This window comes from Haliotis rubra, unplaced genomic scaffold, assembly GCF_003918875.1.
Source record: "Haliotis rubra isolate DU_JTF1 unplaced genomic scaffold, ASM391887v1 Scf1406, whole genome shotgun sequence".
In the NCBI taxonomy this organism is placed as follows: domain Eukaryota; kingdom Metazoa; phylum Mollusca; class Gastropoda; order Lepetellida; family Haliotidae; genus Haliotis; species Haliotis rubra.
Window position 1 is genome coordinate 155,274 of NW_025765344.1, and position 27,634 is coordinate 182,907.

The 27,634-nt window shown below is 40.1% G+C and overlaps 1 long non-coding RNA gene across 1 annotated transcript; it reads right to left on the minus strand.

Moving 5' to 3' along the window:
- Positions 1 to 6,049: 6,049 nt before the first annotated feature.
- LOC124268945 lies at positions 6,050 to 26,967 on the minus strand. Its single transcript, XR_006896381.1, has 3 exons — positions 26,957 to 26,967; positions 21,695 to 21,699; positions 6,050 to 6,157 (listed from the first exon to the last, which is right to left on the minus strand). It is a non-coding gene; the product is annotated as an uncharacterized LOC124268945 (long non-coding RNA).
- Between the last annotated feature and the right edge of the window lie 667 nt (positions 26,968 to 27,634).

Genomic DNA, 27,634 nt, shown 5'->3' on the forward strand with positions numbered 1-27,634 from the left:
CTAAGAGCTTACTCAGGGTAGATGTTAACGTTATGCCACGATAATTAGATGGATCAATTTTGCTCTTTGCCTTTACCTTTGTGTATTGGGAGAATTTCGCCAAGATTATACATAAGTGGCACGTACTCATATCTGATGATGGCATTAAACACAAGGACAATATGAGTGATTAGTGATCTTCCTGCGTATTTTATATGTTCATTGCTCAGACAATCTGGGCCCGGGGCTTTGTTGTTTTTAACCCTTTCACTGCATTTAGTACCTCTCTAAAATGTAATATCATATGATAAGGGGGAGGTAGTATCATCTGCTTCAGATTGTTTGGCCTCAGTTTCAGAAACATACTTTTTCGCATTCATCTGAAAAGCACTATCAAAGGCACTGTCTAAGTGGGGAATCGAGAGATGCTCGGAAATATTCACCAAAAATATTGCATATGCTTTCAGCATCTGAGCCTGTATTACCATCATATACTAGTTTGTTAATAGTACCAGAATTTCGTTTATACCGTTTACTGGCCTTTAAAATATTCATGAATATCAACTTCAGCAGCTTCACAAACTTCATCAAATCTATTATCTAAAACAGATTGTTTAGATTTTCGATGCTGCCTTCGAAAGATACGCCGTTTTGCCTTTTGTAGGATGCATAGGAACTATCATTTTGATTATGTGATTTTCCATTCTCTATCCAGAAAACGTCTTTGCAGCGCATAATCATAATGGAGATCTTGTAAATCATCCTTTTTTTCCAGTAAGGTTTAAGATGTGGGTGGAATTTGGAAGAAGGGATATACATGATTGCAGATGGTAAGTGCGTTTGTAATGGATTGATTATATGACTCGATGAAGTCGGCATTGGACGAAAAAGTGGAAGGGTTACATATATCGTTACAGAAATAATTTTCTGTTTCATAACGATATAACATACGATCTGTTTCAGAGGCTTTCCTCCAACTTAATTTAGGTCCACCGTAGGTGTAACATTTTGGGATTCTAAATCAAAACTACTACTAGAATAGGTTTATGATCAGATACATTGTATGGGATAGTACGGTCAATAGTCTGACCAACTACGTTATGTAAATTGTCAATATGTTCAAATACATAATCCAGCATTGTTTTAACCTCATTAGATTTTGTTGAGAATGTATACACTTATCCTCATCGTCCAAGGGTACAACCTGAGAATAAAGATCGTTCATCCAGCGCCTCTGTAACAGACGAGATCTGGTTTTATTGTTAACACAATGACGAATGTCTGCATTGAAATCACCAGCAAGTATAGCCGTCCCCTGCTGTGAATATATATCAAATAGGTCCATCGTGTAACTGTAACTGTTCTCGGTAGACACTGTCCAGGACATTCCGTAGACGGCAGTCTTGTCCCGATCACATACATACCTCACAGTCTTAAGTTGAAGATTGATTGCTAAGACATGGTCACTTTCTGGAGTATCCAGCACAGTTACATTACACCACTTGCCTTTCCGTACGAAAGCACATACCTCCTCCGATCCCTGTGATGCGCTGAGGATCATAGCTGCATCTGGGTAGACATCGAAGTCGCTGTGTACGGTGTCCAGGAATGAGACTCGTCTTGGTCACTGAGCCAGTGTTCATTGATGAAGAATATATCCGTGCCGCCCAATCTGCCATACTGAGTTCCTGAGTACCATACATGATACCCCGTATGTTCCATACCGCGAATGGAATGATAAAATCCTCATTATAATGTTCACCAGTACATTCATGATTAATAGTATTCCTTTATTGGCTCCATATGTGTCGTTTGAGTACCATGAGTTATTAGGTATCCATTCTCTGCAGCTGACATTTGATGGCCAGAATGTGTTGTCTGACAAAGCTATTTTTGCTGCCTGTGGTGAAACGTTGATACGTATCGTATACGTCGGTTTCGTCCCTCCCAGTGTTTCAATAGCTTCATGTGATGTATTTTTACACCTCTCCGTCTGTGTAGCTTTGATTGCGTCTTCTAATGACGTCAAAGGGTCTCGCTTGCCTTCACATAAGATAGCACAAGCCTCTTTGCTTAAATCCGGGACACCTCCGGAGAAGGCTTTTGACCATTGTTCTTTAAACAATACAGTCCCTCGATTGGTCATCGCTTGAGATAACACACGACAGGTTATTGTGCTTTGTTTTCACGTGGTTTTGAGCTCTCTGCTTTGTGGTCACGCCTGCCGCTTCAGGTAGGCTTGTGTTCGGACTGTGGTTTGGTGAAACAATGATGGCGTCACTTGATTCGTGTTCAGCCTGATTGTATTCTTTAATCACAGAGCTTTTCTTTGTTGTTCAATACTACCCTGCAGGAGGGACATGTTTGACTGTTTCTGAGTAAGACAGTTTCGAGCGAACATTCATGCAATCTATTTTACCATCAATCGCACTTGTACGTTTGTTGATCACTTTAATCTGTGAATCCATAGTTTCTTGAATATCACTACACTCAATGCATTTTCTCTCCAGTTCATCTTTTAATGCTGACACCTCTTTTTGTAGTTTTTCTTCACTTGCCCCTTAATTCATGGGTTCTAATCTTAAGACTGGCAATTTCAGCATTTTTATCTTCGAGAACATATATCATTTTACATACACGTCATTTTCTATATTTAAACTGGAACTCAGTTATCTTGTTAGACATTTCACTGAAACGCTCTGTTCATGTCCTCATGTAAGTATAGTAGTTTTGTCATGAACAGAAGCAGAAAAGTCCTTATCTGTATGAATGAGAGTCTCATTACAATCTGTGTTTGCATCCTCAGCAGTATTCCTAGCCTTCTGTCTGCTCATAACGTCTGACTGAATCACATGGGCGGGTACTGATCCGTTGATATAACTATATAGCAGATACACAAGAAGCATATTTCATAGCAACACTTTTACTTTTGACCACTTCTCTTCACTCTCTTTATCAAAAATACCATCAGGAAAGTCGTTATGTTCGTACTTAGCAATATCGTATAGTGCAAAGTCGAACATCGTTTAGTTCCTTTTCTTCATTTCTGCACATACACACGCATGCACGTCGTCATATGAGCGAAATATTCTCAAGCACGAGATGTTATTTTTCTGCATTAACCTCATACACTGTATTTGGTAATTTTTTAACCATTATACGACGGTTGCACCCTGTTAATCATACGACCCATTAGTTCTGCCCAGTCATCGCACTGAGTGCTCCGTAAGATAGCATTGCACATGTGCGGAGTGACGTCACTTCAGTGCGTTCGTATGACGCGGAGGCGACGGAAGTGTTTCGTCATCGCTCTAGTTGAAATACGTGGCGAGTGGGCTTTCGGCCTTGTTAAGGTGAAAGCCGGTGTTGATGTTGAATGTCGTAGACATTTGTGTATGGTGTTAGATAGCCCACGTGGTGGGTTTACGAACGTAGTTGGTTTACATACAATTAACAGTGTCGTTTGTGAAATATGGCACAAGCAGAAGTGTCGTTGTCGATGTCAGTCAGCGATCAAGTTGATGTACGCAGTTCAAAATCACGAAGTGATAGGAGTTCGAAGAACTCTGCGAGAGTCAAAAAGGAAAGTCCAAAACTTCAAAATCAGATTGTCCGCCTGAAGTTGCCAGGCAACAATCTACAGGGATGTCGCCATTCCCATCAACGTTCTCGGTGATGGCCAGTGAAATAACCGCCGGCACAAACGCCATTTTGCAATCTGCGATACTAGAAATTAGATCGGCGATTAGGGAAGGCTTCGAGACGATTGCCGATTCAATTAAATCTCGACCACAGGAAACCGGTGGTCTCAGTGAAGGCTATTATCATGACAACTATGATGATGACTATTATGAGGATGAGGCCGATAATGAATCGTCAGTTGTTCAAAGTTGTGATGAGGGTCCGAGGGATCCAAAGACAAAAGCTGTCTGATCAAGACGAAACTGTCAGCGAGGCTCCCAAATCTGCTGTCAGTGACAGAAATCTTTCGATACTCGAAAAAGTAGCCCAAGAACTGGACACTAACACTGAGAAAACAAGCCCATCGGTGGATGGCAAACTGGCTAAAATTGTGAGTGATCTGATATTTAAATTGAACAAACCGGATGAACTAAAAATGAAAGAGAGATTAGAGAACGTACCAAGACCAGATAATTGCTGTGCATTGGTGCAAACAAAAGTGGAGGACATTGTTTGGAAAAAACTAAGTGCTGCATACCAATCTGTTGATGCCAGAATGCAGAGAACACAGTTGTCTCTTATTAAAGGGATGACCGAAACTACAAAGATGTACCACTTGGTAGGTCATCTGATCATTGTGTTGTGAGACATTATTCGGTTTATGTGGAACCCAATTCTCAGCAGAGTTGAGTTGACTATCGGCATTATTCCAGCCGTATAGTGACGAGAACAAGTTTGCATTAATAAACATTGTAAGTACAGAGTCGGAATGAGTTTTATTTTAAAATCATATATTCATTACATTGTCATTTAAAAACAGAAAAAGTCATAGCACCAAATTTAAAAGCAGGCAATTCGTTAGTCACATTACACAGTTACAATTTATGATACAGATCAACTTCCCTCAGGTAGTTCACTATCAGATGAGCGCTCAAGCGGGAGAACAGATCTTTCAGATTTGTTGCATCATAATGTGAGTCCCTTGCAGACGACAAGCCCACACAGTCAATCAGAATATGCTTGCTGGTGAAAACCTCATCGCAAGAGACGCACATGGGGGGTTCATCCCCATTCGTCCTCAGCAGATAGTCATGTGTAAACCGATTGTGGCCAATACGACATCGTCGTAAAATTACCTCATCACGTCTTGACTGACAACCCAAGTAGGTATAGCCAATTGTTGGCTTCAATTCATACAGTTTATTTCTTCCTACTTGAGTGTCCCAACTTTTTTGCATGAGGTCCCGAGTATAGCTTTTGATAGTGGGTTTGAAATCACTGTACGGGATCAGCAGTGGAGATAAGGGCTTGTCAAGAGCTGCTTTAGCTGCAGCATCGGCTTTTGTGTAACCTGCTATGCCGACGTGACCCGGCAACCAGCAGAGGACGATGTCACACTGGCCAGTAGAAAGGTCGTTGTAAAGTTTTAAAATGTCCAGAATGATTGGGTGACTTGAAATAACATTTTGAACGATGGATCTTGTTGGCAAGATAATGAATCTGTGAAAACGATGACTGTTTTGGAATGATTCTGCTGTTTAATATAGGTCAAAGCTGAAAAGATAGCTTTGGCCTCGGCAGTGAAAATGGAACTGTTGTCGGGATCCTAGAGGAGACAGTCTTGGATCCAATGACTTGGCAACTTGGCCCTCATCCTTGGATCCGTCTGTGAAAATGGATCTATGGGTGTCATACTTGGAACGTAACTGGTTGTATTCCTGCTGGAACACCAAAGGATTTGTTTGGGACTTTTTGAGTTTAGTGAGGGTAAGATCGACCTGTGGTTTCACCATCTGCCAGGGTGGTGAAGACAGGAGTCGGTAACGTGCTATGATATTGAGATCAAATTTAGCTGCAGATATGTGTGGTTGAATTCTGATTCCAAGTGGCGGAACCAGGCTTGGCAGTTGAGGAAACAGGTTTTCATAGGGAGGGTTGAAAACACAAGTGTATGCTGGATTGGACTGATTTGAACGTAATTTAGTGATATATTGCAGTGAAGGTTTAATGCGGAGTTGTTCAAGGGAAGGTTCGTTAGCCTCTGCATATAGACTGTCTACCGGAGAGGTCCTAAAAGCTCCCAGGCTCCCAATTTTCTAAATTGCTTTTGCAGGCTCCGCCATAAACAATGGAGCCGTAGTATAGTTTAGAGCGAACCAAAGATCTGTACAAGTGAAGGAGGGTAGTCTGATCCCCTTCCCACTCTGTATTTGAAACGACTTTTAGTAAGTCCAGAGCCTTCAAGCACTTTTCCAAATATTTTATGTGTGGTAAGAATGTCAGGTGACGGTCGAATGAGTCCCAGGAATTTGGCCTCTTTTACTTCCTTGATGGGAGTACCATCTAAAGATAGGTCTGGATCCTTGTGTGGTGTGTATTTACGACAAAAGTAAATACAATTTGTTTTGGATTTTGAAAACTTAAAGCCATTTTCATTGGCCCATTTTTGGATTTTGTTAAGACAGAATTGTAGCTGCTTTTCTATTGGGTGCATGTTCTTACCATGGGATCAGGAACATTCCTGAAATTGTCAGGTTTAAGGTTTTCAGAACATAGGGTTTGTATTAATGGCCAATTGGCCTTAGTAAAATTCCATCTTGTTGAAGGTGGGTCATCTGCGGGATTGAAAGGAGTAAGAATTGTTGGGAAGTGGTCACTTCCACAAAGGTCACCGTGGATCGACCATTCAAACTCGTTTAAAAGATTAGAATCTGTAAGTGATAGATCAAGAGCAGAGTATGTTCCAGTGGCAGGATGGAGATAAGTGTTTGATCCATCGTCGAAGATGCATAGATCCTTATTTGAGAGAAAATCTTCAAGAACTTTCCTCTTGTTGTTTGTATCCCCCATAGGGGGTTATGCCCGTTCAAGTCGCCGATGATTATGCAGGGCTTTGGGAGTTGATCTTACAAGTTCTGAAGATGTGCTAGGCGGATAGTTGAGGAAGGAGGATAATAGAGTGAACATAGTGTAAATCCTATGTTCAGCGTCATCACCGGACAGTAACAGATTGTAGGTTGGTGTTAAGTGGAACAGGGCTATGGAGGTTGTCCTGCCTCACCAGGACAGAAGTGCCTCCTGTAGCTTTAACACCGGGAGGAGAAAAGGAGTGGTAGGAACTGTATCGACGGATGTCAAATTTATCAGTCCTTTTTAGGTAGGTTTCTTGAAGACAAAACGCGGATGGTTTGAAGTCTTTAATCAATAACTGTAGTTCATTAAAATTATTCTTAAGTCCTCTGCAATTCCATTGAATCATGCCTTGTGGATTCATGGTGCTTCCACTGGTGACATGTGGTACTCCTATGTATTCCTATTGGTGTCAGGTGGAGACGGAGTGACCTCCATATTCAGAGGTCCAAAGGAGTTGTGGACCTCGACGGGGACCTCTAGAGGAGAAGTGGCCTTTGGTTTGGGGTTTGGCAGTTGCGACTTGCACTTGCTATACTAGGTAGAAACTGAAATCCTGCCTGAGGCAGGGCAGAAAGTGCAGAAGTGTCCAGAGAAATTGTATACTAGTAATTAGTTACCAGAAAAATTGTTCAAGAGAGAACTTACTGACATGAAATGTTTAATAGATTCATTAAAAAGATGAGTTTGAACATGTTTGTTTTAGTTTGGAATGGAAACGTGATAATTAAGAATTAAACAGAGTTTGATTGGAGTTCTGCCCAGTCATCACAGCACTGAGTGATTCGTGCCCACCCTAGCCCACCCTTGGTCTGTTGGCACCTGACTGACTTGTACTTTAAAGACTTAAGTGACGTCACTCCGCACATGCGCAATGCTATCTCACAAATCACTCAGTGCTGTGATGACTGGGCAGAACTCCAATCAAACTTCAACTTACAGGTAAGTCGCGTTTAATTTCCGAATTATACACCTTAGATAAACACTTGTCATGTTTGATTGCTCTTACATATGAACCCTTAGACTTAGTACCTCTGTAGGTAATGGAATGACCCATATGATACGACCACAAAAAGATCTTTTAGTAAACAGTTTTTATTTATAACAAGCATAAATATATAAAACATTTCTTCAGTACTTTTGATTTTACATCAGGGAACATAACAAAACATAACAAAAGGGGAAGATGATAAACAAACAGACCAAAAGGCCTATATCAATGCTTCTCCGCATATAGTACATCATAGCTTATAATCAATTCTATGAAGCAGACATTAATGAATGACACAAAATTGAAATAAATATAAAAATAAACAGCAAGATACCAAATGAATTATATATTCTTAAGTTGTTACTTAAATTACCTGAAGAGGTTTGTTTCAATTACTTACCTTTGAACTGATTTTTTCATCATTATATATGCAGTAATTCTCAAACAATCTACAACATGAGTAAATATTTATATAGATAGAGTATTTCCTTAAATCTGCATAATAGTTTAATTTGAATCGGAAATGGAATTATATTTCTATCCCGCTTTTCTAAGAAGATACTCATTCAAAACAATCGGTATGCAGAGTAGACTCATTGAATTATGTTTGACTATCAGTTGGATCTCACGCAAAAAAAGCGGACGAGTCCATTGTTTCGTAGGGAGCATGGCCCTTGTCCTTCTTCTGACGTCTATTCCTGAACTCACAACGATGAGCTATGCTCCATTCCCTTGGACTAAACCTCTGAGTATAATGCAGTATAACTGCTAAGCTGACCATAAGTGAGGTAACTAAGCAAAGTCTGAGCTGTACCACGTAAGTTCATACTAAGCTGCTGAACCTTCTCTAAATCATCCCAACCATTCCATGATGCAACCTGTTCAAAATGAACTATGTAGTCTCGCCAGTTTGTCGACCTACCATCAATATATCATGCTGAACCTCTCTACGTCACTACGTAACGGATCTATGACTTCGACCTACATCCCGAAGTATTGACGACCTTGGAGGAGTGTCTAAACCAGAAAAATCCCTGCCTCCTCTCACTGGATAGGAAATTTTGTTTCTACAGGAGAACCGGAAACGCCAAACGTGTAGTACGTGGTAAAGAAGGTTTAATAAACCTAACAGAACGATCCTGACTCTGACCCTGGCCTGCCTCTGCCTAATGTCATGTCGACCCACACCAGCAAGCGAAACACTGTCAGTTCTATAGTATGACCAGGAATTATTGAGAATTTTAGGAATATGTTTAATTGGATTTCTAGTATAAACAACCTTAACAAGCTATCAAGTGCTTGGTTTCATTCAAGAGAGACAACTCCGTTAATCCTTTTTCATTAGCTTGTGAAGAGTTATCCCCGTTTGTTTACTTGCTAGCAGACGACATTTTCAGTGATGCCCAGTATGGATGATTTAGAGAAGAGGAAGTTGATTTTAGAGTATTATAACAAGGACATCAGATAAAGTGATTTCAAGTAGAACAGGCATCCCTTTGTCCACTGTTTATCGTGTTTTGAAATATATTGCAAATGGATATGGCATTGAGAACCAGGGAGGCGCAGGTAGGCCCAGAAAATTGACTGTCGGTGACAGGAGGCGGCTTGGTACACACATGATGGGACGTACGGAGTTGACATACCATAATTCACATCATCTGTAGGAGACTCAGTGGACTGGAGACTTGAAGAAAGATTACCAGTAAATTGAGCAACTCCAAAGACTAACTTCAAGCAAGATATCCAACAATACAACAGCTATATGACACCAAAATATTACTGCTAATCTTCACAACAAGTATATGAATAATACAGAACTGTATAAACTGCATCCTGGTCACGGCACCAAAATGTAACAGGCGTGGTTCTCTCTCCTTCTTGTAGAAACTACATGCTAAGTGTGTGATTCTACTTTGCGTTGTGTGTTTTCCATTCCAACTTGCATGTTTGCCACTCGAGGGTACGTTACAAGTATAAACCTGTCATTCCTTAAGCAGAATTTTCCTCCACGCAGTGTCCCAGTTACGCGATGCAGCCTTGCGATTCAGGACATTCAAGAAACTTCATTTCACCATTATATTTACAAATAGCAGAAACCAAACTCCCAACGGAATAACAATACAAAATATATATCTGGCAAGATTTAAACAAAAGAATAAATTAGTAGCAACAATCCCCACCTACCCCTAAACTAGTGTACATCTGATATATATACTGACACTGGCTTAACTCAGCGGTAGTTTATGATTTTAAATCCAGCCGTCCATCCCGTCTTCTAGCATTTACCCTGTACATATATAAATCCCTCAAACTAGATACTTTATTCCACCCAACCACTTATACCTACGTCTGTCCTATCCTTCCTAACCTAAGTGCTTCGCTGTGAGAGGGGGTCAGCTGTTTCGTCTCGAAACAAGGACTGGTCCGTCACGGATCAAATACTACTTTATCTCAAAGCAAGGATCACCGATCCTCGTGTGTCGCCAACTCAGACAATAAAACACGACGAATTTGATGATTTTACGTCGGCTTCTGGCGGGAGCCAATTTCGCCGACGACAATAAAACACGCGTCGCGTGCTCCTTATATACCCGATGGCGGGCCTATCCCATTAAGCGAGGAGCACATCCCCGCCCTTCAATGGGAACCTTCCAGAACGTGCAACCAATCACCGTGCCGAAACGGCGAGCAATGCAAAACAATCCAGTGATAGCCGTGACCCGCATGCTTCCGCAAACAATGGTGAGAAAAATCCATTTGGTATTACTATAATTTATAACTTACTCCCAAAACTAACGCTAGCTCACCCTTTTCTGATATAGATCTATGGCCCCCATTGTAATTAGCCCCCGCTACAGGAGCCAGGAACCGTGCTCCTAGGCCTATTGCCCAACACACTACTTCGACCTTGACTTCACCTAGACAGGCCCGGTTCTATCAATTGGCTGGTCATGTCATGCACTCTGCATGGAAATATTTATTATTCATTATTACGCATTATTCAAATGCTGAGAATGAACATTATTAGAAATTATTTGTAACATGTTTGCCAAGAGTCCTATGCCAGTAGGCGGTGGCTCATGGGCCATCAGATGTTGTTGACCTCTGAATAATGTATGTCTCCAATTTCTTATCAAGGACCGAACCAGTCTGGCATTAAATTTGTAGATAAATGCAGCTCTTCATGTCATATTGTCTGGAGTGTAATACCTATATCCATGGTGTAAAATCCTCGGCAATAAAATTTGAAGGGTCGGTCGGGCGAAAAAATATAAATGCTGCCCGAATGAAATTGAGTGAGTGAATTAATAGCGTCACATCGGCAATATTTAAGCCATAGAGACGAGAACAAGTTAATATATATCACTATTAAAATCAAGTAAAAATACTTGAGTATCACAGATATAAATGTCAAACTAGTACGCTATCGTAAAATTAAATCACTATAGACAGTACAAAAATAAAAACGGGCTACTGATCACCAACAACTGAAGGTAAATCACCATACTAGGGTCCATGGGGACTTACATTACTTTTGCAACCTGCATGGAGCCTAGCTGGATCCAAATGAAAGGAAAAGGCGTTTGGATGAACTTGACCAAACTGCAAGAAATATCTCTACTAATACCGATTCATGGGCAAGATTCCTAGTTATTGAAGGTAAGGATAATCTGCCTATCAAACTGCGATTTCAAAAGCCATTTCTGGAATGTGTGGGGAGATAACTAATGTCACCCGCCTTCATAGTGGCTCGCTGCTGATCGAGTGTGCTCGGAGACAGCAAACTCTGAATCTTTTGTCTATCAAACCGTTTGCAAATGTTGAAGTTGCTGTGTCGGAGCAGAAAACATTAATGGGTCAATGACCCAGTACAATTGCCCTGGACTGGTTGTTGCTTTTGTTGTTGTTTTTCTCCCGCAAGTACCCGGATGATATCCCAAAATTCGTGACTGGTTTGCGATATCTGCTGCGCCACCTGCATGCGCAATTGGTAGTATACGTTGATAAACAAAGATGGACACCTTTTCACTCATTAATATTTCCATCTTCATTATTATGATAACACATGAAAACATGTGACTTCATCTGCCAGTGGTAAAATGTTAGGACTGTAAAATAATGTACGTCTTATGTAATTTGTCTTATAATCCTAATTAGTTTATTATTATATGTGTATGTATTTTGAAACTTAATAAAAAGTACACTATCTGTTTATAGTGAATTTATGACATGACTGTAATATCTAAATATTTTATAGATTGCCTACGTGAATCATATTTCAAACATACTGCCTAAGTGCGACCTAGTGTATGTTGTCTATCTCATTACACTTCACGGCGAAAAAAATAATTATGTTGAATGGTACAACAAATGAATAAAAACAAATACAAATATCAAAATTAAAACAGACTAAAGATACAGCAATAACACCAGGCGATTACCTTGTTCGAGGAATGTATCCACCAATATTCACATAAAGGAACGATATGCCATTCACCCGCAGCTGACAAAGAATCCTATTCCATGTCATGTGTCTGTTAACTGTCTAATAAGCGATATAAGGTCATAAGTAGTGATAGTTTCTCAACTGGTCACGTGACTGTCTCATGTTCCTGACATTGGCGTATAGTCTAATTGGTCAGCCAAGACAGCCCACCTAACAACTACTTGCATGTCCACCATTCTATAAAATGTTATTTAGTTAGCCAACAATGAGCAATCAATGTATTGGCGGTTAATCCTTTGAAGGAAGGACGTTGTTTTTACACAGGTACTTTACGACAGAATGTGGGTACATTCAGTGTACGTCAGTAAATCTACATACATAAACACTACCTATTGACAATTCAGCTGTGCAATATAAAAGTAACAATATAAAAGTAATTAATCAATCAGCGTGCTTTCGGTTAATCCTTTGATAGATGTTGTTGTTTTTTGCCTGACTTGCATGCGCATACAATGTTACGGTTAAATAATTGCCGTGACAAAAGGTTTAAGAATCCCCTTTGAAGCAGCAAAATATAACACAGACAAGTCTAAAATATTAAATAATATATTGAGCAAACAATGAGCAAGCTACAATGAATCACAATACAGATTTCTAGTACAATGCAATTGAGTCACAAATCTAAAGTAATGGGTCACATATAAAGTAGTAACTCACCAGAGTCGTGGTAACCACAGTGAGATCAGATATTCTAAATGGAGCTTGTTTACAAATGAGAGCAGTCAGGCACAAAGTGTCAGGATAAGACGATGGCGATGTGACGAAGGACGAAGGCAAACAACGATGGGCAACTCCAGTGAAAGATCCATGTAATTCCGTATGTTAGTCCGTGTGTCAGTCCTTGACACAACAGCCAGCCTTTATATATACTGACACAGATTCTCGAACTTTCCAACAAAGCAGGGCTGTATCATTAAAAACTTAGATCTTTCTCGAAACATGTTGACACCACACGACGATGTCAACACATAAACATCGAGTCAAGGGAGGTAACTCTGGAGCGCTATCATAAAGGCGTGCCGCTAAAATACTGTTGCCACTGAACATATATGACTCGAAATGTGACCCACAACCAACACTCAAAACTTTAAACATTGTGACTCATAATTATTATCACCTAACCAATGTTATTACAAATTACAAAAACCACACTCTTGTAACAATAACATAACATGTAATACATTTGCCACATCAGACCTTAGTTCATAATGCTGATAATTTACTCCAGACACGAGAAATGCTAAATGAGAACCTTTGTCGGGTAATCTGAGTAATTATAAGTTTATTAACTGACCATCAAGCATCAAGTGAATGACAAATAAACAGGTGTAGATTTATACTACCAAACACGGGTCACAGCAAAGGAGTAGTGAGTGAGTGAGTTACAATTTTAAGTCACATCAGCAGTATTTCAGCCATATTGTGACTATATCACAAGTTATATATTTATAATAATGATAGGTAAATTATTAAACCTGTCATCGAAGGACAGTCAAAACAACTAGTTTATCACAGATGTAAGTTTATAAACTAGTAATCAAATTTAAAACATTTAACTATACAAGACGATACAATTTAACCATAGAGGACAGTATGCTATTGATTGCCAACAACTGAAGGTAGATCACCATAGTTCGGGCCATGGGGACTTACAGTACGTTTGCTTCCTGCATGGACCCTAGCTGGATTTACACCATCCCTTCAGCTATTGGCAATTTTTAAATAATCTAGCCATAAATTAAAATAACATATTTGCTCCGATGAAAAATAGTAGTAGGTTTAAATTAACTTTGAATGTTTTTGGACTTACGTACCCTCTCAGGAGGACAATAATTTTACAATACTTTAACCCCCTTTGAGGGTACGGCCACTAACAATCTCAGTTACTAATCTAAACTACCAATAATATAAATATTTATCTATTTACAAACTATTCATCAAAATTTATCTTATAATTTTATTTTATTTTAAATTCAATAATTAAATGAAAATTAACAGTACTAAAAAGATCCTTCACATTTTTTATATTGAAATACTTATCCCTCGTGCTGGAAAAATTAATACAGTAGGGAGTAATAATCGCTGTATTGCATACGCTTGTAATTGCCTAAAACACTTAAGGGTAGACACTGTTTTGAGGATACGAACGGAACTTCATTGTTGCATAAGAAATACATATAAGTATTTGCTGTGTACTACAGTTCAAATCTGTATATTCCTATTTAATTACCTAAGTAAATTTTCAGATTTTTCTAGCAATGGCCAAGTGGGGTTGTTTAGTTTACTGATTCAAATAAATGTGTTTTTAATCTCATAAGTAATAGACATTATATTTTTACATGACGGGATTAAATATCGAGGTAAAAACACAGAAATAGGATCAAATTTCATCAGTCATTATACCATCCACGCATTAGAAAATCCGAAAAAGCCTACACTGCTGGGATACTACAATCAGACAAAAACTGCAGGAGATATGTTTAAATAACGGCGTCTGATGGGCATCCACCCTTCCTAATGCAACTGTTTAGGTTGAAGACATTCTGCCAAGGTGCCCTGTGTGGCCAAAAACAAAAAAGAATAAAAAATCATGAAACTCAAGTATGAAAAGAATATTTCATACTATGAAGCAAAAAAACTATTCACAAACCAGATCACAACGTCAATCACTTATTCTGCTGCAGTTACAGCTGGTGAAGATGGGTGTACACCAGGTGAAGATGGTTGTGTGGCCTGTGGAGATCGGTGTGTGGCCGGTGAAGATGGTGGTGAGGCCGGTGAAGATGGGGGTACACCTGGTGAAGATGGGTGTGTGGCCATATCCATGAAAACGCTAAAAGATCATTTACCTTCATGAACAAACTACAAGGCGAGAAGACTGAATCCAAACTTCCACCTTCTACATCTAATAAGGCTCTTGCTGACTCCTTCAATAACTTCTTCCTTAACATGATACGACAAGATCTCTCTGATGATATCACAGTGTCACCAGACGTCATGTATAACAGCGATCAGTACAGTGTGCATCCCCTGACTGATCTCGCTTTATTCATAAACTCAGAGATACATGAGGTTATTAGTTGATCAAAGCCCACTACCTGTGCCGTGGACCCGGAGCAAACCAAGATTGTTTTTAAGCACTTGGATGTACTTCTTCCATGTATGACAAGCAACGTGAATAAGAGTCTTGACTGTGGATCATTTCAAGAGATTTTCAGAATAGCACAAGTCATGCCTCTCCTCAAGGACATCCTGGATTTGATCAAATTTGAAAACTTCAGACCCGTTTCAAACCTAACATTCCTGTCATTCGTCTCAAATCATTCGTCTCAAATGTCAACTTGCAAATAATTTTCTTCTAGAAAAGTTCCAGTCAGCTTACCGCAAGTTCAATAGTACTGAAGCAGCCTTGCTAAGAGTCACCAATGATATTCACCATGCAGTTAATCATGGCAACATTGCAGCCCATGTGCTACTAGACTTGTCTTCAGCCTTCGATACGATCGATCACGACCTTCTTCTGGGTAGACTCCAGCATCAGTATGGACAGGGCTGCAGTGGATATCTTCATACATTCATGGAAGATCACAATTTGTAATGATTGGAAATGACAAGTCATCCACTGTTTACCTGCAGTATGGTGTCCCACAAGGATCTGTTCTGGGTCCAGTGTTATTCGTCCTTTACTATGGCAGTACTGCAAACATCATCTCACAGCACCGTCTCCTTCCTCTCACTCCTTTGCTGATGACTGTCAATTGTACAACCAATTTCGTCCCCAGAACTCACCTGAACCTCTCCATGATATAGCCGATTGCACCAAGTCCTTGAAATCTTGGATGACCACAAACAAACTCAAATTGAATAGTGATAAAACTATCCTTTCTGGAACCAAGCAGCAGCAGCTCTAAAAGGTGGATGTACACACCATTAATGTTTCAGACACGGAAGTACAGTTGGCAAAGACTGCTAAAGACCTTGGTGTCCTGCTGGACCCAACGCTCTCCATGGAAGCTCAGATTAATAACATCTGCAAGACCTGCTGCTAGAATCTGCGAGTGATTGGAAATATTCGTCAACTGATCACCGTTGAAGCTGCTAATTGTCTAGCTAGGTGCCTGATACTGAGCAGACTCGACTACTGTAACAGCCTCTATGTAGGACTCCCTGATGTCCTCTTTGACAAACTTCAAATGATGCAGAATACGACAGCACGAATCGTGACCCTCACCTCTAAGAAATCCCACATCACTCCTGTTCTTAGAAATCTCCACTGGCTTCCAATAAGAGCAAGAATCCAGTTCAAATTTCTCTGTGTAACATATAAATCTCTGCACGAGCAATCTATATATCGGAGCTATACCTGCCTATGTCCCAGCACGGGAACTAAGGTCTCAACACCAGAACCTACTGACAGTGCCAGAATGCAAAATCAAGTGCTTTGGTCATAAATGTGCACTATTATAATTATTATAGACATCTGAACATATACATTGACATATGAACATATACAGAGACATCTCAACATAAAGGATGGTATCTGCTGAAAGGAGTGAGTGAGTGCTTTTAGCAATATTACAGCAATGTCACAGCAGGGGACACCACAAATGGGCTTCACACATTGTACCCATGTGGGGAATCGAACCCGGGTCTTCGGCGTGACGAGCGGACGCTTTAACCACAAGGCTACCCCACCGCCCCTCTGCTGAAAGGACACATTGCTATCTGAAAATATACATCTGAACATGCCCTTTGACAATACAGCTAGAAAGCCTTAGCGCGATATGCCAGCGCGAGAAAGTGAGAAAGCGATATAGCGAGAAATCAAGACAACGAGAAAGCGATAGAGCCAGAAAGCAAGACAACGAGAAAGCGATAGAGCCAGAAAGCAAGACAACGAGAAAGCGATAGAGCCAGAAAGCAAGACAACGAGAAAGCGATAGAGCCAGAAAGCAAGACAAAGAGTAAGCAATAGAGCGAGAAAGCAACACAATGAGTAAGCAATAGAGCGAGAAAGCAAGACAATGAGAGCGTTATGGAGGGAAAGCCATGTTTCCCATTAGTGCGACTTATTGCATGTGAATCGTTTTGACATGAGTTCACCAAATTATGAACATGACTCATACGGGAGATACTTACATATATTGAACGGCCTTCAAGTCCTCCTCTGGAAAAATGAAATGTTACACACTGAAAATGTGTATTGATCAAACCCTACGCGGCCACGTACAGCTGTAACCTTTGAGTTACGGTGGCAGTCACAAATCGCAAACTGAAAGCTTTACAAAGCAACATTCGGCAGAAACTATCTCAATAATATACTTATAACATGTATACTATCCCAAAAAAGAAACGCATAGGCATTTTGTATTTTTTCAAATCTATTAATTACCTATCGTGTTCAAACAATCGTCAAAATATGTAACAAAAGTGTTGATAACATGATTTTACACAATTGCACTAGTAAATAATCGACTTGACCTGAAAATGTTGATTTCGATGAGATTTCTTACAAGGATTAAACAGGTATCGCCACAACGCAACAGAAATCACCTTCCAGTTGAAATTGTGCAGCAAAGAGCATGCACTGTCTGGCTATACAAATCCAGATTACTTTCGGAAATTGGCAATTGTTTTGAAGGAGTTTCAAGATCAAATCACTACGCCACGTCTTGACGCTGTGACACGAAACATAGCCATTGAAAGAATGCACGCTGGAGATTATCAATCTTCTGTTGCCAGGCGTCTGAATGTTAGTCTGAGCACGACATCACGGCTTGCAGTTCGTTACAACCAAACAGGTATAACAAATGACTGTCCCCGTACAGAAAGACCTCGAGTAATTTATGCAGCCCAAGATCGGTACATCCGGGTACTACATTTGCGTGATCGTACTGCCACCGGTGAGAGCACAGCAGCCAGGATGCCTGGAGTTCGGAGGATATCCGATCAAACGGTACGGAACAGGTTGAGAGAGATTGGACTGAGAGTCAGGAGACCCGACGTCGGGACCGTGCTACGTCGTCGCTATCGCGCTCAACGTCTCCGTTAACTGCAATTCTCCACTTGGTTGTGTAGACAATTCCTTCTTCTAAACTGATGTAAAAATTCATGTACTAAACTATATTTGTGGACGAGTTATACATGTTGGAAAATACAACATTTTCGCAACAGATTTCTGGGTTATGCGTTTCTTTTTTGAAACAGTATATTTACGGTTATGTATGATAAGAGATAAACATGTTACAGAGAAACGGTTGTTATTTACGTAGAAATATGACGTTGTCACTTGAATTCATCCTAAATGTCTCATAGTCAGATGCGTCTAACAACGGTTATAACAAACTAAACTTACTGATCCCTTTGAGTTTATTACAACAGTAGGTTACTGTAGGTAGCTTACACACGCCTCATCAGATGCTCCACGTGATTTACTTTACATGTAGTTTGTTCAATACGTTTTTTATGTCAGGTTGGTCCTACAGAAGTTCTTCCGCTGACGAACTCAAACGGACAACTACTTATGGTTCGTTATAACTGTTGTTCGTTTTCCACATTTCGGCTTTAACATGAAGCACGTAGCCGAGACAAAACCCTTGTATCCGTCAGTTCCGTATACACAGGGTGGACACGCTGTCCACACGAAATGTGGAGTTGCCCCAAAAGCAACTCCATTTCCTCGCTGGACAGTGAAAGAAGAACACGTGGCGCTAGAGTTATGGTAAGTTTTCCTCGCATTTTCATTATTTTGCAAGTATATCAGGTTTTGTATATCGGGTTTTGCCATTTGGCAGAAGGATCTAGAAAGTTACAGATCTTTCTGTAATAGCTTGACATCATCTATATTTATTACAATTGCACGTTAGGCGAGGGCACCCTCCTGAGTTTCGAAAGAAAATGATCGTTTCAACATGAAATATGACATCCTCATCAGCAGACACACCTTTTTTTGCTGTCAGTTCTTAGATAGAGTGATTTTAGGTCTTCATTCACAGTTTAGGCTTTTTTCAGCCGACCTGAATTTTCTCGTGTGAAAGTGAAAAGAGACACTACAGACAACTATGGTTACACTAAATTCCAATTCCTTGTTTCATAAGAAATTGGTATTTACAAATAAACTTTAATAAAATCGTATTTCTATACTTTATGGCTAGGTGTAGTCAGCATGACGTTAACTAAGATGTCACAGACTTCCCCTGTTTCATGAGGTCGTAAAAAATGTTTCATAGTACATCTGGCTCACTGGTTACACCTGATGTGTGTTCTTTGCGCGTATGAAGTGTGTTTTGGTAACGCACAGTGTGATTGATAGAATATCAAGTCCGTCCAGGACCGCCAAACATTCTCGCAGCCGAACCTCGTTTTGAGATTTCCACGATTTCCAGATTTCCGTTTGTCAGAGCACATTATACGACAGAGTACGGATTGCAATATACAAGTAATTGGATGTATCAAATAATCCTGATTAATATTTATATATCCAGTTGAATGAGTTGGTCTCAAAATTCTGAACGGGTTATTGTACTAAGTTGCGCAATTTGACGGCCCAGTCAGCAGGAAGAGAGACTATTGTGAAATCAATGTTTTCACTCGGTCTCCATCCTGTTTCTTCTTCTTTTTTTCGGTGTGCTTGACAACAAACGACTGGTATTGAAGGATATAGGCGACTCGTCCACTGGTTCAACTTCGAAATTCATTTCCTGAACCTTAAACATATCAAACTAATGCATACATACTCATGCCAATAATGGTTGTCACACTCCCCTCCCCACCCAACCCCAAAACTCACCTCCCACCCACATCCCTCTCCAATTAAAAAATTGAAGGGGTGACAACCATTATTGGCATGAGTATATATGCATTAGTTTGATATGTTTAAGGTGTGAAAGTGTATTTTGAAGTGTCAAAAGTATACAAACTTATTTTATAAGAAAGAAAAATTGACACATTCCTGAATGCCAGAATGGTGTTTATCAATCAACTTCAACACAGTTTTGACTGTCTTCGTAAGGAGGTCTGCAGATAAGATCGGCTAGTTCATTTTCTCATTAAATTGTGTCATTTGGATTTCTCATTTGTATTTTTTACAACTGCCATTAACTTGTCCATATCGCTGTTGGTGCCGCCAGTGGGAACAAAGTACGTCATTATTGTATTTGATTTTGCACGTTCAACATTGGTTAGATGTCCCTTGGTTTTCAGATGCTTAGTGATGTGCTTTACCCGAATGTGCAATACTAATATCTGAATGATAGTATGAACAATGTACATACTTTGGAATAACCTGGTTTTGGTTATTTCCTGGGGTAGGTGTATATTTGTATATTTGTTAATACACTTCTGACCGTACATGATTTTGGAAAATGTTGGAATCCTATGGCCCATATGAGACCGATGAACGCTCAGCCATGATGCCACTGGTTGGGAAGCAATCGGATAAGATGGGTAGAAACCGGGAAAATACGAGGGAACCCGACGATGAAGACCGGAAAAATCAGCCAATCAGATTACTTTGCATTTTCACGACATCTACTTAAGTACTTGATCTATATCTATCCTCAATGAACATGCATTACGGTCACGATTTTGAATAAAATAACTTTCGGTTGTACGCGCGAAAGTGACTTGAAAGGGAGGTCACTCTTGTTTAGTTTCGTTTTCATGTCGTGTTTACGCTGGCAAGTAAAGCTGAAGTGAAACGAATGCATGTTTTTTTTAAACATTATCAGTGGCGGATCCAGAGGAGGGGGGGGGGTCAGGGTTCGACCCCCCCTTTGAAAATGACTTAAGATCACAGTGAAGATTTTTTTTTGCGATGGATCCTTTCAAAATTCCTGGATCCGCCAATGAAATTAATATGTGTTTTTATAGGTTTGCATCCAATAATCCCAGACAGGGTACAAACTGCAATGAGGGTGTACAATCGTACTTGAAGATAAAAAATCGTAATTAATACGCCAGGTAGGCAGTAACAAAACATTCTTCTTCACAACAAATATCTCTAGAATAACGTTTGGTGACCTGACAGTTAAAACTATAAACTGTCAACTCCTGGACAGTAAAATCACAACGCAATGGACAGTTTGTTTGCTAAACGTGAACAGCTCCATATAAAATGTACAGATTGATTTTTCGATGATAATTGAAAAGATACTGACGCATTACAGCCTAAACTGCGAATGAAGGCTTAAAATCACTAGATCTAAGAATTGACAGCAAAAAAGGTGTGTCTGTTGATGAGGATGTCATATTTCGTTTTGAAACGATCATTTTTCCGCAATCTTGTTTCGATACTCAGGAGGGTGCCCACGCTTAACGCGCAATTGCAATAAATATAGAGGGTGTCAAGCAATTACAGAAAGATCTGTAACTTTCTAGATCCTTCTGCCAAATGGCAAAATCTGACATACTTGCAAAATAATGAAAATGCGAGGACACACCTACATTTACTCTTGCGCCACGTGTCCGTCTTTCACTGTCCAGCGAGGAAATGGAGTTGCATTTGGGGCAACTCCACATTTCGTGTGGACAGCGTTTCCACCCTGTGGTATAGACGAGGTTGTAATACACGTAGTCTGTCTCTCCCAATGACTGGTGACTATGGTGGCAGCAATTTGATATTCTACCATGGCTACGTGAAATGCTCGAATTTGATTGGTCAATCAAGAAAATCAGAGGTATCAATTTGGATTGAAAATGCGTCTGATTTCACGGCGCTTCACTGCGCACGTATACAACACTGCCGCACTACTTCAGCTTGGCCACCAACATGACTAATATCAACACAACAGACGTGATGGAAATGCTGATGAAACATTTATTATAAACGAGAAAAAGACAATTATACGATTTCTCCTCCACAATTATTAGGGAACCTCACTATCATAATTATTACCTTCTATTATAAAAGTATTCAAACTCAATTACAATACACAGCCCCAAACATAAACAAACAATATCTAACATATAAATCAGAAACCTTGTAAAAATATATCCCTATCTATCCCTATTTGTGCGGCAAAACGTTCGTAAACATTTACCTACCCGGTAAATGGTATATTTGTTTCCGTTTAGAATGAGAAATTGGCAAGATAACGGTCAGGCGAAACACAAAATTTAGGCCACTCATACTCCATCTGACATGTCCTGTTGCATCGTTCAAAATGTCAAAAATTGAACCACGAGAATTCCACTCTCTGCCACCTTCCCCGCAAGGCTGTCACTGCTATGTTCGTACACTTGAAAAGCTTGGCCACAATCCAGTCCCAAATGATGAGAACAATGTTCCAAGGAATCCCAAGTTAGTCGCATGTACACAAAGCAGCACTGCCACTGTTTCGTCGCATGCCGGGGTGGAGGCACGTACGTGAAATCATGATCGACACTCGCCTGAAATAAAATCAGCAGTCTTTGATGAGTTACAGGTCATAGGTCGATCAGAAAAGGATGTATTCTTCGATTCTGCAGGGTTCAGGTTTGATAGTCCGTCAAGTATTTTCCACTGTCACTTCGAATTTCAACCTTTCGCAAAATGTAAACACTGATCTCGTCCGCCATTTCAAACTGTTGCGTAACTGTCTACTTCAAGAAAATATGTAGGTCAGACGATTCCATTTATAGTGTGGCCAGGGGGTACAGTAACATGGCACACAAAACAATAGGATGGTTTCGGTCGTGTGGATTTATGATTATAGGAAACAAGCTCTTAGGTGTTACATTATTGCATTGAATAAACAGTAGTTTGTTTTCTTTGGACAGAATATTTTTATGTTGCAATGTTAACAAAAATACGAACGGCACCTACCACTCTCTTCACAGACGAGCTCAGTTCGCCTCTCGTCCCATGCCGGATTACGCAGTGTCTTCCGCAGGACGAGGAAGTTCGATGTTAAATCGGTTATGGTAGAATGGAGATAAACATACTGTGTTTGGAAATTAGAAGAATGTTAGACCGAATTGATAGTCTCTAAATTAATCATTTGAAACCTAACGCTACGCGTTCGGCTTCAAATGAAATTTAGAGACTACCAATTCGGTCTAACATTCATCTAATTTCCAAACACAGTACGTTTATCTCCTAAATGTACAAAGAGTGAATGTCTTACGTTTCTGTTGTTCATGTACATACTATTGTTTGTGGTGGTGTGTGGTCCTGCGCGTAGAGCCCAGGTCACAAATCAGTTGAAGGTAAGCAACGAGTCTTTGGATGGGTGACCGTGTTTGGCAGCTTTCAAAACTCCTGAGCAAGTGAATTTGTTCAAGATTGCCTCTGTTCGCCCAGCAGAAAATGGGTACCCGGTGAGATAAGTCTTGTGACTATTAACCTTCTTGCGCCTCACAGGCAGCTTGGGTTATCCAGGGTAATAATAATCAGATTCTGATTACAGCGTCCAGTGAGCAACTAGTCAGATGGATACTTGGCGCTATATAAATAAATTATCATTATTGTCATCATGCCACAAAACCTTGTTTCCTTGTACATCTTTCAGTTGACGTCATCCTTCCATTAACCATGCTGTAATGATAGTTTGACAGCATCCTGTTTTCAGCTTGATCAGACGAGAGGTCAACAGCATCTTAATGTTGGGCGGCGGCATGTTTTCATCTTTTATTAGACGAACGTTTGACTGCATCTTTTCATTTGCTTATAATAACAAATAGTTTGACTGTTGAATAGTTGTTACTACAGTGAGGTACCAAGGTGCGTTACTATGCGCGCCTCGTCTATCCATGGGTATTAGCAATTTCAGTTCATGTTGATGAAAATGTTTAGTTATTCAATTTCATCAGTTTTGTTAAGTTAAAGAAATTACAGCTGTATTTTAGATCATCCTGAAATACAATATAATGTCACAAACATGAATGTATTATTTTCCATACCTCATTTCTGATTCCTCCGCCTATAACCAGACAACGAGGAATGATAGTAAAATATAGAGTTGTCTACATACCGCCCGTTTATAGTGTCACAAACTCCACAATTCAATGAATGTGATCTATATGTAATACATTGCAGTGCAAAGGAAACGCAAGTTCCAATTTGTTTGAAACATTGTAAGCATGACTAGCCTGTCCATGAGTCGGAACGAGTAGGGCATTTCACCATTATAACAAGCCTTGAACAACGAGGCCGTTATACAGAGTCAGTTGTTGAACGTTGTTGTGACCTACCTAGAGTCACAACACATAGGTCCCTCAAGGGGCAACAAGCACGTCAGCTGTTGGGGCCAAGCAGAGCAGGATCAGCAGACGCTGTCAGACAACGTGTCAGTGGCGTCAGTTATCACTTTGAATGAGTCCCGCTACCATCTTTCTCCTGTTATCCCCATGTTTGTTGTACAGCTTCAACTTCAGTTGTTGCACCAGGACAACGCACAGTGAGATACAGGTGGGTTGTCGATGGCTCAACATTTACAAAAGCATACATTACCACATTTGTATGTAAAATCAAGACAATATATAAAAACTAACGCAATATGAAAATACTTAACGCAACACGTAAAAAATAACGCAATATGTAAAAAAATATTGCAATATGTAAAAAAATATTGCAATATGTAAAAGGTGTCTTTAACGCAAAAAGTACAACACCTAACGCAAAATTTAAAAACAATTTTTAACCTGATATGTAAAAAATTAACGTAATATGTAAAATCCAGTTTTAGGTTTGAATATTAGGGTGGCAATCGAAATTCATTTTTCACAAAATTGGCAAAAAATGACTTTATCTACAAAAACTAAGATATCGCAATGTTTCTGACAAAATATACTTCATATTACTTTTTATTTACAAAATTTTACCTCGCTGTTCAGTATGCATGAAAGCATAGTCGATAAACATACAATTTACTTGTATATAGAGCTCTTTTAATCGATCTTATATTCTATTTTCGAAAGGTTTAAAGGAATATTTTTTATTCTTCAAACTCTGTTTTCTTAAATGTTATTTTGGGTTGTCTTCAATATGTCTTATTCAAGAAAGTTTTACCTTTTGGGTTTGACTCCCTCAAACTGTCCAGTTCGTAGTTGATAACCTGTGACCACTTTCTCTCTCACTGTCCCATTGTTCTGGACCCCTTTCTCTCTCACTGTCCCATTGTTCTTGACCACTTTCTCTCTCACTGTCCCATTGTTCTGGACCCCTTTCTCTCTCACTGTCCCATTGTTCTGGACCCTTTCTCTCTCACTGTCCCATTGTTCTGGATCCCTTTCTCTCTCACTGTCCCATTGTTCTGGACCACTTTCTCTCTCACTGTCCCATTGTCCTGGACCACTTTCTCTCTCACTGTCCCATTGTTCTGGACCACTTTCTCTCTCACTGTCCCATTGTTCTGGACCCCTTTCTCTCTCACTGTCCCATTGTTCTGGACCACTTTCTCTCTCACTGTACCATTGTTCTGGACCACTTTCTCTCTCACTGTCCCATTGTTCTTGACCACTTTCTCTCTCACTGTCCCATTGTTCTGGATCCCTTTCTCTCTCACTGTCCCATTGTTCTGGACCACTTCTCTCTCCCTGTCCCATTGTTCTGGATCCCTTTTTCTCTCACTCTTCCATTGTTCTGGACCACTTTCTCTCTCACTGTCCCATTGTTCTGCATCCCTTTCTCTCTCACTGTCCCATTGTTCTGGACTACTTTCTCTCTCACTGTCCCATTGTTCTGGACCACTTTCTCTCTCACTGTCCCATTGTTCTGGACCCCTTTCTCTCTCACTGTCCCATTGTTCTGGACCACTTTCTCTCTCACTGTCCCATTTTTCTGGACTACTTTTCTCTCTCACTGTCCCATTGTTCTGGACCACTTTCTCTCTCACTGTCCCATTGTTCTGGACCCCTTTCTCTCTCACTGTCCCATTGTTCTGGACCACTTTCTCTCTCACTGTCCCATTGTTCTGGACCACTTTCTCTCTCACTGTCCCATTGCCCTGGACCCCTTTCTCTCTCACTGTTTCATTTTTCTGGACCACTTTCTCTCACTGTCCCATTGCCCTGACCCCGAAATTTTCTCTCTCACTGTCCCATTGTTCTGACCCTTTCTCTCTCACTGTCCCATTGTTCTGGACCCTTTTTCTCTCACTGTCCCATTGTTCTGACCCTTTCTCTCTCACTGTCCCATTGTTCTGGACCACTTTCTCTCTCACTGTCCCATTGTTCTGGACCCCTTTCTCTCTCACTGTCCCATTGTTCTGGACCCCTTTCTCTCTCACTGTCCCATTGTTCTGGACCACTTTCTCTCTCACTGTCCCATTGTTCTGGACCCCTTTCTCTCTCACTGTCCTTTTGTTCTGGACTACTTTCTCTCTCACTGTCCCATTGTTCTGGACCACTTTCTCTCTCACTGTTCCATTGCCCTGGATCCCTTTCTCTCTCACTGTTCCATTGTTCTGGACCACTTTCTCTCTCACTGTCCCATTGCTCTGGACAACCTTCTTGTCATACTGTCGACCTGGACTGTGCTACCTGTTCTACTGTCAAATTGATCAGTTGGATTTAAGCTCATGTAGTGTTCCCCTTCATTTTCAGGAAAGTAGCCAATATACATCACTAGACTCTGTCTGCGTAGAATCTCTTTCAGGAGAACTTGTGTCACTGTTCCGTTTACATCAAAGATTCTGACCTCTATCATAAGATTCTTGATACAACCGTGAGAACCAGTTGATCACCATATGACCCCTGAGTGAGTGAATGCGTTAATAAGATTAAACATCCTTTCAGCAATTTTTCAGCTATTCAGGACGTTAATTACACTGAAATGTCTCCATTTAGATAAGCATTAGAATAACTGATTCCATTTGTACTAATGTTTGATACCACGTCAATTCATCACATGAATGTCACAGAATACACAGCGAATGGCAATCTATCTATGTGATTAAATGGTGAATTACGATTATAATTTCTTAGGTGTGGTTTGTGATTTTGCTGTTCTATGCAGGTATCATTGATCTTGGCATTGACATTTTTTATGGATTCAGTTTTTGAAACCTTGAACAGCGTGTCCTGTTACCCATTACCATCAATATTCCATATAACTTAAATTACATCAAATACAATAACTTTATTCCATTCAGTTTGAGCGATCAACATCGGGATCCAGTCTCAACTGTCTCTGGTATTACTCGATGTCATTGGCAGCAATATTAGCTGTGACTTAATTGAAGGAAATCAGATATAATTGGAATGGAAATACCCGAATAGCTGCGATGCATCTTGCATGTCAATTATACCTACATTTTTTGTAAACTGCAAAGATATTTGTGTCCAGCGACACATTTATACTTAAACAGTAACTTTCCCATTATATTATTGGTTGGATGGCCGTGTGTGTCATATTATTATTGGTTGGATGTCCGTGTGTGTCATAATATTATTGGTTGGATGGCCGTGTGTGTCACAATATTATTGGTTGGATGGCCGTGTGTGTCATATTATTATAGGTTGGATGGCCGTGTGTGTCATAATGTTATTGGTTGGATAGCCTTGTGTGTCATAATATTAGTGGTTGGATGTCAGTGTGTGGCATAATACTATTGGTTGGATGGCCGTGTGTGGCATAATATTATTGA